This window comes from Vulpes vulpes, chromosome 10 (assembly GCF_048418805.1).
Source record: "Vulpes vulpes isolate BD-2025 chromosome 10, VulVul3, whole genome shotgun sequence".
In the NCBI taxonomy this organism is placed as follows: Eukaryota; Metazoa; Chordata; class Mammalia; order Carnivora; family Canidae; genus Vulpes; species Vulpes vulpes.
Window position 1 is genome coordinate 25,162,718 of NC_132789.1, and position 13,491 is coordinate 25,176,208.

Consider the following 13,491-nt stretch of genomic DNA (forward strand, 5'->3'; position numbering starts at 1 on the left):
TTGATAGACCTTTCAAGTGAGGGTCCAGGAAGACCCTAAAGAGGACATTCCCCAGGAAGCAGGATGGAGGGGGACAGATTGCAGTGAGCCCATTTCGATCCCAGGCCCAGGATGCTGGACAGGGGCAGGAATTGGTGCTGGTGAGCTGTGCTTCTCCCCACCCCCTCCAATATTATTTTAAGCTGAAATAGACAAAATCCAAAGCTAGGAAAACATCCTGGGTTGACCCTCAAAGTAGGAAAAAGACAACAAGAAATGGCAAAGTGCACAACCTTTGTCCAGAGCGATTCTGGCTTAAAGGAAGGGGGAGGAGGCGTCAGCTGATTCCCTGTAGCAGAGGTGAAAGCTCATACTTGATACTCAGCAGATCTGGGTTTGAATCCTGACACAGCCACTCACCAGTTGTGCAACCTCAGGAGAGTTATCTCACCTCTCTGAGCATCCTTTCCTCATTGGTAAAATGTAGATTGTAATAGTACCTACCTTTTAGGGCCAATGAAAGATTAGGAAAAGGGGAAGGCTCTTCTCCTTACAATGTTTCTGTGCCAAGGAAATAGTCATAGCCACTGTTTATTAATCACCTACTAAGTGCAGGTGTATGGATGCCAGAGTCTGAGCCCCTCACCACTGAGCTGTTTGGCCTCTGGCAACTGGGATTCTACGTGATACTGGGGTAGTTCACAGTAGGGCTGTCACCATTCTGAATTTGGAGCCAAAATAGTCTGTACTCAAAGAAAATCCTGGGAGACTCAGAGTTCACCAGTCTTTGCCATGGGTTACTGTGTTTGGCCGGCCCTCCCCATACAGTAAGGGCTCAAGAAATATTTGTTGAATGAGTGACTCAGTGATGGAAGAAATTAATGAATCACTGAATATTGATGAATGTCTCCTACTGGAGAAGGGAGATTTAAAAAAAAAAACAACTCAGGAATTCATGAACATAATACGAATGAAATAAGCCAGATACAAGAGAATGTTCTGTGTAATAACATTTGCATGAAGTTCTAGAATGCACAAGATAATTCTGTGGTGATAGGAGTCAGAACCATGGTTACCTGGAGGCTGGAAGGAAGAGAGCTAGGAAATGGCCGAGCTGAGGTTTGAACTAGGGGCCCCTGCCAGCTAAGCCCATGTTCTCAACTCTTTAGCCAAACTGCTGCTTGGAAGCCACATAGCCCAGTTTCCCATCAGATTTTGAAAATACCTTTATAGCCCCTCCCAAATGGCTGGCCAGGCTTCACTTACATACCTTCAGTGACAAAGAGTTCATTACCTATAGGCTTGCAGAGGAGAAGCTTGGGAGGAAGGGTTCTAGTGCCTGTACCAGCCTCTGCTTTCTCCTGCTTGACCTCAGCTATCTTGTAACTGCCCCAGCCTGGAGACTTCTATCCAGGCCTTTCTCCTACCTGTCCAGTCCCTCAAGCTCAATGGGCAGAGTGGGAGTCATGGTGATATCTTTGTAGTGGATTCTCTCTCTCACTATTCTCTGTTCCTTTGAAGAGAAGGCAAGAGTATCATGGAGGATGATTTGGCAACAATCTAACAAATGTAAAATGTACATACTCTATGACCAAGCCATTTCTCTTCTAGCACACACACCCAAAGATGGATAGGTGAAGAATCTCAGACCAGCGGGCTTGTGAGAATAAAACCTTGAAAACAGGGCAGCCCCGGTAGCGCAGCAGTTTAGCGCCGCCTTCAGCCTGGGGTGTAAACCTAGAGACCCAGGATCGAGTCCCACATCGGCTCCCTGTGTGGGGCCTGCTTCTCCCTCTGCCTGTGTCTCTGCCTCTCTCTCTCTCTCTCTCTCTCTCTCATAAAGAAATTAAAAATCTATAAAAAAAAATAAAACCTTGAAAACAATCTAAATGACCATTGACAGAGGACAGGTGACATCAGAGTTCATTTTTCCAGTGGAGGACACCATAGTAGTTTAAAAGGTTGGGATTGAGGTTATCTGCCCGAGAGAAATGAGAACACATGCCCACACAAACTTGTATGCAAACACTTATAGCAATATCATTTCTAATAGCCCCAAACTGAATATGCTCCTAGAGTCCATCAACTGGCAAACAAACAAAATGTAGCATATCTAGACACCGGCATATTCGCAAGAGAGAGGATGATACACATACAGCATGGATGAACCTCCAAATCATTATGCTAAGCAAAGAAGTAAAATGCAAAAGAGCATATTGTAATTATTCCATTTATGTGAAATGTCCAGAAGAAGAAAATCTATGGAGACAGATCAGTGGTTGCCTGTGGTTGAGGGATGTTGGCAAATGGGCCCAAGGGCACTTGTGGGGCAGGGCAGGGTGTGGAAATGTTTTAACCCCTTAACCAAACTGCTCTTTGGAAGCCACACAGCCCAGTTTCCCATCAGATTTTGAGAGTTCCTTTACAGCTCCTGACAAATGACTGGCCAGGCTCCACTTGTATGCTTGTATACCTCCAGTGACAAAGAGCTCATTGTCAAATGGCATGGCCCTACACATTTGCCAAAGTCATTGGGCTATACCCTCAGAACAGGTGAATTTTATAGTATATAAATCATACCTCAAACTGTTTTTTAAAAAAGAGGTTGAGGGGATCCCTGGGTGGCGCAGCGGTTTGGCGCCTGCCTTTGGCCCAGGGCGCGATCCTGGAGACCAGGGATCGAGTCCCGCGTCGGGCTCCCGGTGCATGGAGCCTGCTTCTCCCTCTGCCTGTGTCTCTGCCTCTCTCTCACTGTGTGCCTATCATAAATAAATAAAATAAAAATTAAAAAAAAAAAAAAGAGGTTGAGGGGCACCTGGGTGGCTCAATGAATTGAGCGTCTGCCATCAGGTCAGGTCATGATCCTGGAGTCCCAGGATCAAACCCCACATCGAGCTCCCCACTTAGTGGGGAGTCTGCTTCTCCTTCTGACCCACCCTCCTCTCATGCTCCCTCTCACTCAGTCTCCCTCAAATAAATAAAATCTTAAAAATAAATAAAGAGGTTGATACAGCAAGAGGAATATAAGACATTACGTAAAAAAGAGTGAGATGCCAACTATACAATTCTCATGTATGTAAGAAACAAATGCCATTAAAACCTTCCCTTATTAACACAAATACACGTATAAATAAAGGCAGAGAATCCTGTCTTCAAAGCACCATTCCAAACTTTTGACAATAGATATTTCTGGGGAGGAATGTAGGAATAGGGAGCAGATGAGGGGGACTTTCATTTCACCGTGGAAACTGATTCCTTGAGTAATTGTTTTAATTTTAAAAACCAAGTAAGCTATCAAGAAAGAAAAGAAGCAAAAGAGCCTAGAGTTGCAGTCCATCCTCCAGCCCTTTTACAATTATTGGGCCCACAGATTTACAAAATTGGTATTTGTAAGTAGTAAATTGGGTGTGTCTAAATGTAAGAAGAACTTCAGGAATGATTAGTCCAGTTCCTTTGCTCTGTAGGTGGAGAAACTGAGGCCCAAGGAGAGACTGGGGCCTGTCCCACGCCAGAGTTCTTTGGGCTTGGGCCCGGGCTGAAGTCCAGGCCTCGGACGAATCTCCCAGCTCTCCCCACCACACTGTACTCTGCGCAAATTGTTTCGTGTCTCCGGGAAGGGGGAGTTTATAAATTTGGCCACATTTTGGAACAACAGAGCCATAAATGGACATGCCCGCAGAAGGCTGGGAGGTACCTGACCTTTGAGGCTGGGGGTGGGGAGTGGAAGAGAGAACGGAGCTGGCAGCCTCAGCCAGATACTTGCATCCCGGGGAAAAGAAAACTGGAGAGAGGAGCTAGTCCAGAGGGAGGCTGCAGAAGAAGCGAGGAAACACGGAGGGCCACATGGACCTGGTTCGGATGCCCCCTCTGCCGCTGTCTGCCTGCCTTCAGCTCTCTGAACCTCGGTGGTCACCAAACCTGGCAAATGATGAGAACGTTTGGAAAGGTTGTAAAAATGCAGGTGACCAGGCCCCAACTCCAACTAACAGAGAATCAGACCCTTCCAGGATGGGTCCCAGGTGACTGTACTTTCCAGAAGCGTCTCATAATAGTCTGCATCACTGGAGAACTGAAACTCTGGAGCCGGTGACATCCAGGATCTTGAAACAGGCTTCTCAGCGTCATTATTTTTATTAGACTCTGTTGCCTCTTGATGAAAACCCAGAGTGCTTAGCACAGCACTCAAGGATTCCGGATGACAAAACAGCTTCACCCCCAGCCCACCTCAGCCCTTCACATTCATCGCTCCACTGCTTCAGCAAACAAGGCGGAGTGTCCCCACCTTGTGGAGTGCCCCCAATGAAACCGGGTCTCTGCCTTTCCTGGAGTCCAAAGTGGGAATAAATTAAATTCTGCCCTCCATGGCTGTCTTCCATTTCTCTTTTTTTTTTTTGTTTTAAGATTTAATTTATTTACTCACGAGAGACACACAGAGAAAGGCAGAGACACAGGCAGAGGGAGAAGAATACTCCCTGTAGAGAGCTGGATGCAAGACTCGATCCCAGGACCCCAGGATCACAACCTGAGCCAAAGGCAGATGCTCAACTGCTGAGCCACCCAGCTCTCTTCCTTTCCCAAACACATTTAGGTTCACATTTTCCAAGCCAGACAGTTCCTTCAAGTTGGACAGTCCTCCAGCCCATCTGGCTTCTCTTTTGATGAAAAACCCACCTTAAATCCCCTCTTCCATGACACTTCCTTATTGTTCTCTGCACCCCTCAACCAAATCCCTACCTATTCAGGGCTCTACTCTCCAAATGAATGAGTGAATGAGGGATATTCTCGATTGATTTACCTACTGGCCCTGGCACACTCTTTGTAACCAATACTAATGTTTGTTGCAAGTCAATCAACACTGAATTCTCTGAGTCAACTCTGATCTAAATGCAACTACCACTGGAAAACATTCAGTCAGTCAACAAACATATACTGAGCACCTACTATGCACTGGGCATATGTAAACCAGCCAGATGACTCCTGATAGGGTTAAGTGCAATGATGAATGTTTTGAGAGAGAACAGTTGAGAGGTGCTGTTTCAGAGAGAGTGGTCAGGAAGCCCCTTAGAGGCATTTGAGCTGAGACAGAGCTGGCCTGCAGCCCTAGAAGGGGTGGCCGGACTTGGGTTTGAGAAGAGCTCTTGGGTTTCTAGGTGGTAAGTGTAGGTGTGCTGGGGACAGTGGCCAAAGCCAAGTAATATAATTAACAGTGGTGTGGAGAGGTGGGGCCCAGCCACATAAAGACAGATGCCACAGGGGCCTGCAGCTTGGGTGGGACAGCTGATCTTCCAAACCTTAGATTCTTTGATTCTCTGAGCCTTATCTATATTTTAAACTCACACACACACACAACACACACAATTAAAGAAAACAAAATCCCTCAGAGCCTCAGAAGTTGGCTAAAGCCCATAGGATTATTTGTTTTTTTTTTTAAATATATTTTCCCACTGAATCTTCAGTTTTGTGTTTCCAGCAGCTGGCATCCACCCAAAGGGACAAGTTAGTTGAGACAAACAGGCTTCCGTCTCTCTGTCATTGTCCTCTGGATCGCAGCTCGCGGCTGCTAAGAGGGTCATTTCCTGAGGCCTCAGCAGGGCTAGGAGGGCGAGGTGTGGGGGCCAGGCCTTCCCACGGATGCAGCTGGGTCAGCTGCATTTCCCGAGAGGACACTGCTCTGGGGGAGGGGGTGGGGGCAGGGCAGGCGAAAAGCAGCCCAGGAGGTCAGGCAAGCAGCTCTGGCCCAACACTTCATTACTTAAATCAGTTACTTGAGGTTTAACAAAACAATGTGGTGAGGTTCCCAGGCTAGCCCATAAGACCAGCCTGTAGCTCTGGTATTAGAGTCATTCCTGTAGGAAGAGAGGGACTCAGCCCAAGAGAAGGTCTGGGCCTCCTGATTTTCAAGACTCACCAAATTCAGGCCAGGTGACCTGGGAATGATCCTTTTAGGGGGGTGGCTGGGCTGTGACTGGAACACAGAAGAGCCCTTCAGAGGGCCCTGACTCCAGAACAGAGGACCCCAGGCATGGGGCTCACTGAACTCCACGACTATCCAAGCCACACACAGATTCTGAGCTTCTGGGTTCAGCCCCTCCTGGTTACAATCTGGTTTCTTAAGCTGATGCTTTGCCCTAGGGAGACAGGAGAGGGTGCCAAGGCTGTGTCTGGCCCAAACCCATCAAATACCTGCTACAAACCCATGAATCTTGTATCAGGATCATGCACCTTTCTCTCATACCACTATCCCCTTGCTCATTACCTTCAGTCACACCAACTTGCTTTGGGTTCCTCTTTCCTGCCCCATGGCCTTTGTCCATGCTGTTCTCTCTACCTGGAACAAGAGGCAAAGTGCTTCCTAGATCTTCTTGTTCCTTCCTAGAGATAACTCCAGCTAGCAAAGTGATTTCTGTACTAATTTGCATGACACTGTCTTCCACCAAAGCACCATTAAAGACATTCCACCATCAGCCCCTAAATAAGCCATGGAAAGGGAAAATAGGAAAATGCACAGTATGTGGCAGGTCTTGTTTTGTTGTTTGTTTGTTTTTGCCCAAGTCTGGAGGAGCCACACAGCCATTCTGCTCACATTTCACTCTCTGGTATCAGCACATGGCTCTTCCTAACTATAAGGGAGGCTGGGCAATGTGGTCTAGCTGAGTGTCAAAGAGGAAGACGTGGATATTCTAGCTGACTATCACAGAAACGGGGCTCCCCAACACAAGAAGAAAGCAGGGATGGAGGCCCAGACAGGAAAAAGCCCCTGCTGTTGCAGTGAACACACCCTTCACATCCTCCCCCAGAGAGGGGGAGTCCTGTCTCCTGGGCCCACGTCCACCTTTTCCTGTGAATGTAAAACCAATTAGTGGTCAACTGGAACAGACACCACCCATATCCCACTGCAATCACCTCTACCCACCAAAAGCTGCTCACTGTCAATCCTATAACTCTGCCTGACAGCATTATTCATTCTGGCCTCAGGAGCTCTCATGACTACATGCGGGTAAGCTGGAAGTGCCAAGAACTGGCAGCCCTTGACCATTGAAGGGTGGAAAATTGGTGGGTAGACACCCCAGCTCCCTAAATCTTTGGTTGGGATGACTGAGGTATGCCCAACACTGTCTCTGAGAGGTCCCTAGTGGGGCTGAGCTCTAGTTATCCACCCCAGTGACTACCTTGATAATGCTTCCCTTCTTGGCAAACTTCCATTCCCTGTCTCACTTCCTTACTCTCCCACAGGGATTCATTTCCCAGATAGACTAGTGACACTTAAATATTTGTCCCAGGGTCTGCTTCTGGGAGGACTCAAACCAAGGTAGCCCCCCAAGCATAGGAACAATGACCCATACGGTCCTCTGCTACCACATCCAGCTTCATGGGTGCACAGTCATCATTTTAAAGTACTTTTAGAAACACACAAAACATGTGTCAATGGATTGGTCATCTTGGCCAGGGCATCGAGGCCAGGGAGAGGGCCTCATGCACTTGAAAATAAGCCTCGGAGGATTTATCTGCTCATTCTGTTTCTTTCCCACACACAGGAAATCCTGGGCAGGCAGAGCTTCCTGACCTGAGGGGTGGGGGTGGGGGTGAGGGAGCTTGAAGACCCTCTTCCTCATGAGAGAAAATGTTCGGGTGGTTTGAGGGAACTGATGTTACCTTCCTCACTGCCTGGAGAAAGGAAATGTTCAGAGTTCTGGGTTCTAGTCCTCACTCTGCCACTAGTTTATCGTGTCACTCCCACTGTTCCTAGGCCATAGATGCCCATCTACACAAGTGGAATAACTGCGCATCAGGATATCTTAGAATTGCCAACATTGTGCATCTCCTCTGAACTCAGATCCAGGCCCAGCACAGTATTTAACTTGTGAAAACTTTCTTAAGAGAGTCAGGAAGTTAAAGCATACAAGTATTTGGGGTATTTTGGAAACCAGTATTAGCAACAATTAAGAAGAGTTAGAGTGATTTGTCCTGTAGCTGGAATTTTCCATGGAAAAATACTTTGAAATATATATTTTCTTAATAAATTGGCATTCCCTAGCAACTTTACTCTTTTCCTTTTTCCAGGCTTGCTCTGGTCTCTACAGCCCAAGTTGCTTGGCCAATCAGATCATGTTGCTCTCTCTCTTAATGCTCACTTATGGATACCCAGTGTCATGCACAGCCTCCCACAGTGCATTGTACAATAGCAAATGATTGATTATTGAATTGAATTTTATTTCTAAGCTCCTGTGCCTGGGAAGATACCTTAGGATTGGCTTGTTAGAATTGTGTCTAAAGTAAAAGTTAAAAGGCTATGAGTGAAGACCAGGACCCACTTACCTAAGGGTAAGGTGGTTGGTATGGACACTGTGATATTGGTTTTGGTGTTCAGTTGGGCTTTTAGCTTCATTTCAGATTGTAGATAAGTAAGTCATCACACAAGTTACTCCCAGTAAAGTGAGGTGCTATTGTGCATGCTGATTATTTTGGTTAGGAATGCATTAAGCTGCAAGTTGCAGAATACAGTAGCTTAAACCATAAGCACATTGATTGTTTGCTTGCCTGCATATCCAGATGCAGGTGGTCATGGAATCATTCCACCAGCTTAATGATGTTTTAAAGTGTGGGGCACCTGGGTAGCTCAGTCAGTTGAACAGCCAACTCTTGATTTCTGCTCAGGGTCCTAAGACCAAGCCTTAAGTTGGGCCCGGTAAGCATAGAATCTGCTTAGGTTTCTCTCCCTCTATTCCTCTCCCCACTCATGGGCATGCACTCTCTCACTCCAAAATAAATAAATACATTTTTTTAAAAAAATAAATAAATAAAAATAGGGGCATCTGGGTGGCTCTGTCAGTTGAGTGTCTGCCTTCAGCTCAGGTCAAGATCCTAGGATCCTGGGCAGGCTCCCACACTAGGCTCCCCGCTCAGCAGGGTGTCTGCTTCTCCCTCTCCATCTACCCCTCCTCCCTGCTCATGCTCTCTCTTGCTTGTTCTCTCTCTCTCTCTCTCTCTCAAGTAAACAAATAAAATATTTAAAAATAAATAAAAATAAAAGGCACAAGTGCTTTTTACTTTTTCACTCCCGTATCCTTATTTTTAGTGCTTCCTGGTCCCCCAACGGCTGTCATTTCTCTAAGTATCATCCTTGTTCAAGGAGGGTGATACCCCTCAGCTCGCCTCTCCCTTCTGATTCTTTTATGAGGAAAGCTTCCTAGAAGCACCCCAGCATACTTTCCCTTATGTTGTACAAGTCAGAACACAGTCACATGACCATTCATGTTAGTTACCCATTGTTGGGAAACAAATTACCCAAAACCTAGTTGCTTAAGACTGTAAACATTTTACTGTCTCTCAGTTTCTGTGGGTCAGCTAGGGATGGCGAAGTTATGTGGCTCTGGATCAGGATCTCTCAGGGGTGATTTGTGTCTGAATCCTAATTTATCAAGATGACTACATGACAACACGGAAAGTTCAATGCCACTGAAGGCAATGTTGAACATTACTCATAGTTCTCCTAGAAACAAGAGGCACAGCGTACCATGCAGGGCCATAGATAGGAGAAAGCATCAGTGTCAGCCAGGAGTCAGAAAGGATCAAAAGAAGGCCAAGGCCACAACCTCCATTGGGGTTTCTGTGGGAAAAGCAAGGCAGGGCAGGGCAATGTTTGCATAGTTTGGATAATTCCAGTGGACTTTGGGGCAGAGGGGCTGTCCCTAGTTGTCTAGTACCTGGCCCTAGGATGATCTAGGTCAGGGGAAATATTGGCTTGGTGTGTGAGTTAGATAAGCAGGTGGCTGGGGGTGTAGACTCAGGATTAGTTGATTTATGTATGAAAGGTGGGCTCACCAATAGGCTGTTTACTGTCTCCAGGAATCAGCCAGCCCTAACTGGGAGGGGCAGTCTTTTCCCAGCCAGCAAGGCTCTCCAAAGATGCTTAAAAATCATAAAATATATAAAATTTAAAATATGATTAATACAGGGGCTCTTGGCTGGCTCAGTCAATAGAGCATGCAACTCTTAAGTTCAAGCCCCGCATTGAGTGTAGAGATTAGTTAAAAGTAAAATCGTTTTTTAAAAAAGATTTATTTATTTATTTATTTATTTATTTATTCATGAGAGACACACGGAGAGAGGCAGAGACACAGGCAGAGGGAGAAGCAGGCTCTCTGTGGAGAACCTGATGCAGGACTTGATCCCAGGACCCTGAGATCATGGCCTGAGCTGAAGGCAGATGCTCAACCACTGAGCCACCCAGGTATCCCTTAAAAGTAAAGTCTTAAAAATAAATAAATAAATAAACAAAATAAAATCTTTAAAAATATACTTAACAGAAAGATATCTCTGGCTTATGTTGCAGTCAAAATGTCGGCCCATACTGCAATCATTCAAAGGCCTGACTGGGGCTGAAGTCACTTTCAAGGTGTCTCACTCACATGCCTGGCATGTTGGTGCTGGCTACTAGTGGGAGGACTTAGTTCCTCCCATGCGGGCCTCTCCACAGGGCTGTTGAATGTCCTCATAATATGGCCGCTAGTTTCCCCACAGAGTGAGTAACCCAGAACAGCAGGCCAGAAGCAACAATGGTTTCTATGACCTACTCTCAGAAGTCACTCTTTGAAATGAGTCATTAAGTCACCAAGTCTAGTCAGTAGTCAAGGTTGTGGGGATGAGTCTCCACCTTTTCAAAGGGAGAGTGTCAAAAAATTTACAGACATATTTTACAGCCACCAGATCATTCCTGACTGCAAGGGAGTCTGGGAAGGCAAAGGAGAATAGGATTGTCATGACTACCTTAGACTAATCATGATTGACTCATCACCTGGGACACAATGCCACTCCAGACAAAGTCAGGGTTCAGTTAATGAGGAAGGAGAGGGTAGACTGATGGGGAGGCACTGTATCTGCCACAATGATGATGAGAAGATGAAGAGGATTAAGATTGCCAGATGCCCCGATATTGCATGAGACATATCTATACTAAAACATTTTTTGTTTTTTAGAAGCGCCTGGATGGCTCAGTTAAGCATCTGCCTTCCACTTGGGTCATGATCCCAGGGTCCTGGGATGGAGCCTCATGCTTCTCCCTCTCCCTCTCCCTCTCCCTCTCCCCCTCCTCCCTGCTCATGCTCTCTCTCTCTCTCTCTCAAATAAATAAATAAAATCTTTTTAAAAATTAAAGCATTTTTTGTTGTTTATCTGAAAGTCAAATTTAATGAGGTGTCTCCTCTTTTCATTTGCTAAAAATTTAGCACCTCTTGGTAGGAAATAAGTCTTTCTTTTTTAAGATTTATTTATTTATTTATTCATGATAGACACAGAGAGAGAGAGAGAGAGAGAGAGAGAGAGAGAGGCAGAGACACAGGCAGAGGGAGAAGCAGGCTCCATGCCGGGAGCCCGACGTGGTACTCGATCCCGGGACTCCAGGATCGCGCCCTGGGCCAAAGGCAGGTGCTAAACCGCTGAGCCACCCAGGGATCCCCAGAAATAAGTCTTCAATCATCACAGGAGGCCAGTTAGGGGGTGGCACTTCTTACAAAGAGAGTGATAAAGGAAGCCTGGGATTGCCTAGGGTAGCTTCCTTTGTTGGAGGAAAGGGTATCAGGGGAGTGAGGTTGAGGTCTCCTGTGGTCCCAATCTCTCTCCTTTGCTCCCAGGCCATCTCCACATTCACCACCACCACCACCAACAACAACAACAACAGCATTACCTCCACTCTGATCTCAAAAGACATCCAGGAAGGTCTCTAGCTAGAGGCATCTCTCTTCCCAACACCTAGAAAAACCAACTCACAAAACCAAAGTGGGGGCTGAAGGTAGTGTTGCAAAATGCCATATGAGTGTTGTGGGAACTCAGAGCCTTGCTGTGTGACCTCAGGCAAGGCCCTCCCCTCTTTGGGCTTCCTTTTCCTTGACTTTATAATGAGGGTTGGTCTAAATCATCTCCAAGGGCCTTTTTACTTAGCCTACGTGTCTTCCTCCCAAAAGGAAAAACTAGAGGGAACAAAAAGACATGGGTGGTTTCCCTCAAACTGTCTCCAAGCCAAATTCAGATGAAAACGTCCAGTGTGACATAGATTTAATATAAACAGTGGTGCATTGATACTCACAAATACCCCAAAAGGAGTCCCAGATGGGCTATTTTTATGCCTTAAAACACACACACACACACTCCAACCCCCCTCACTCCCACCCATACATTTCTCCAGTTGGTTTTTACAAGAAGACAAGAGTTCCAGTTAAGAACACTAATTAAACAGCTTTGACTGTGGGCAGGAGTGAGGCTGGCGTGAATCTTCTCCCTGGGCATGATGTCATCACAATTGTGCATTTCTCATGACCCAAGAATGTGAGTGTGTTTGCACTGCACATTGAAGCCGGTGATGCAAGCGCTGCCTGGTAAACAGGCCCCAGACAGGCAGGCCCTGAGAGGAGGAGCTGCTGCTGCTGCTGCTGCTGCCACCGCCTTGCAGAGGCCTGGCTGAGGCCCAGGATGCTCTTAACTCCTTCCTGGCAGGACTGGCTGGTGGGCTGCCCAGGGTTGGCTCAGGAGCCTTCCCTACTCAGCCCCTGCTTCTCTCCCACCCAAGGGCCCTGCCAGGCACCAGCTCTGAATCTAGAGTCATTGAGACCTGTCATCCCACCTACTGGCACCATTTGCCTGCTCCAGGGCCGTGGGTATGTGACTCCTCTGCCCTGAGTCTCAGTTTTCTCGTCTGAGAAAATGGGGAGATGAATCAGGGCTTCAATCCCTTGTCTCAACTCGAACAGTCCACAAAGCCGAGACAACTAAAGGCTTTTCTGGGTATTTGAAGGAAACTCCTCTGGAGGCAAAACCTGACCCTGATAGACTGGGGCTGAGCAGAACAAGTATTTACCTCACTTCTACTCAATACTCACACTTCTAATGACAGCAATATTCATAGATTTAATTGGAGATGAGTGGGCCCCACTGAATCACCTTCTAAAGCCCCCCACCCCCTTCTCCAGGGCAGCTCGGGTGGCTCAGCGGTTTGGCACTGCCTTTAGCCCAGGTTGTGACCTTGGAGACCGGGATCGAGTCCCACATTGGGCTCCCTGCATGGAGCCTGCTTCTCCCTCTGCCTGTGTCTTTGCCTCTCTCATGTCTCTCATAAATAAATAAATAAATAAAATATTTTTTTAAAATTAAAAATAAAGCCCCCTCCCCATTCTGAGTTCTGAAACCTGCCCAGCCCTGGGTGTTGATCAAGGGTTGTGGGCTGGGGGCAGCTGCCTCTGGCTCATTGGGAAACTTACTGAGGGCCTGCCTTCTGCTGGAAAGTCAACCCCAAGGACAGGGCTTAGCTCTGTCCTGGCTGTATCTCAAGTGGCCAGCTCAGGGTCTGGCACCCAGCAGTCACCTACCACCTATTGAATCAACAGCTGGAGTTACTCATACCCCATATGAATGATAATGGGGAAACTGAGGCCCAGGCCTGGATCTTTTCCCACCGGAGTTCGGACTTTCCCCAAAAAAGGTAGCTGCTCACATTTCTCTGCTGGCCTGCTCACAAACAGC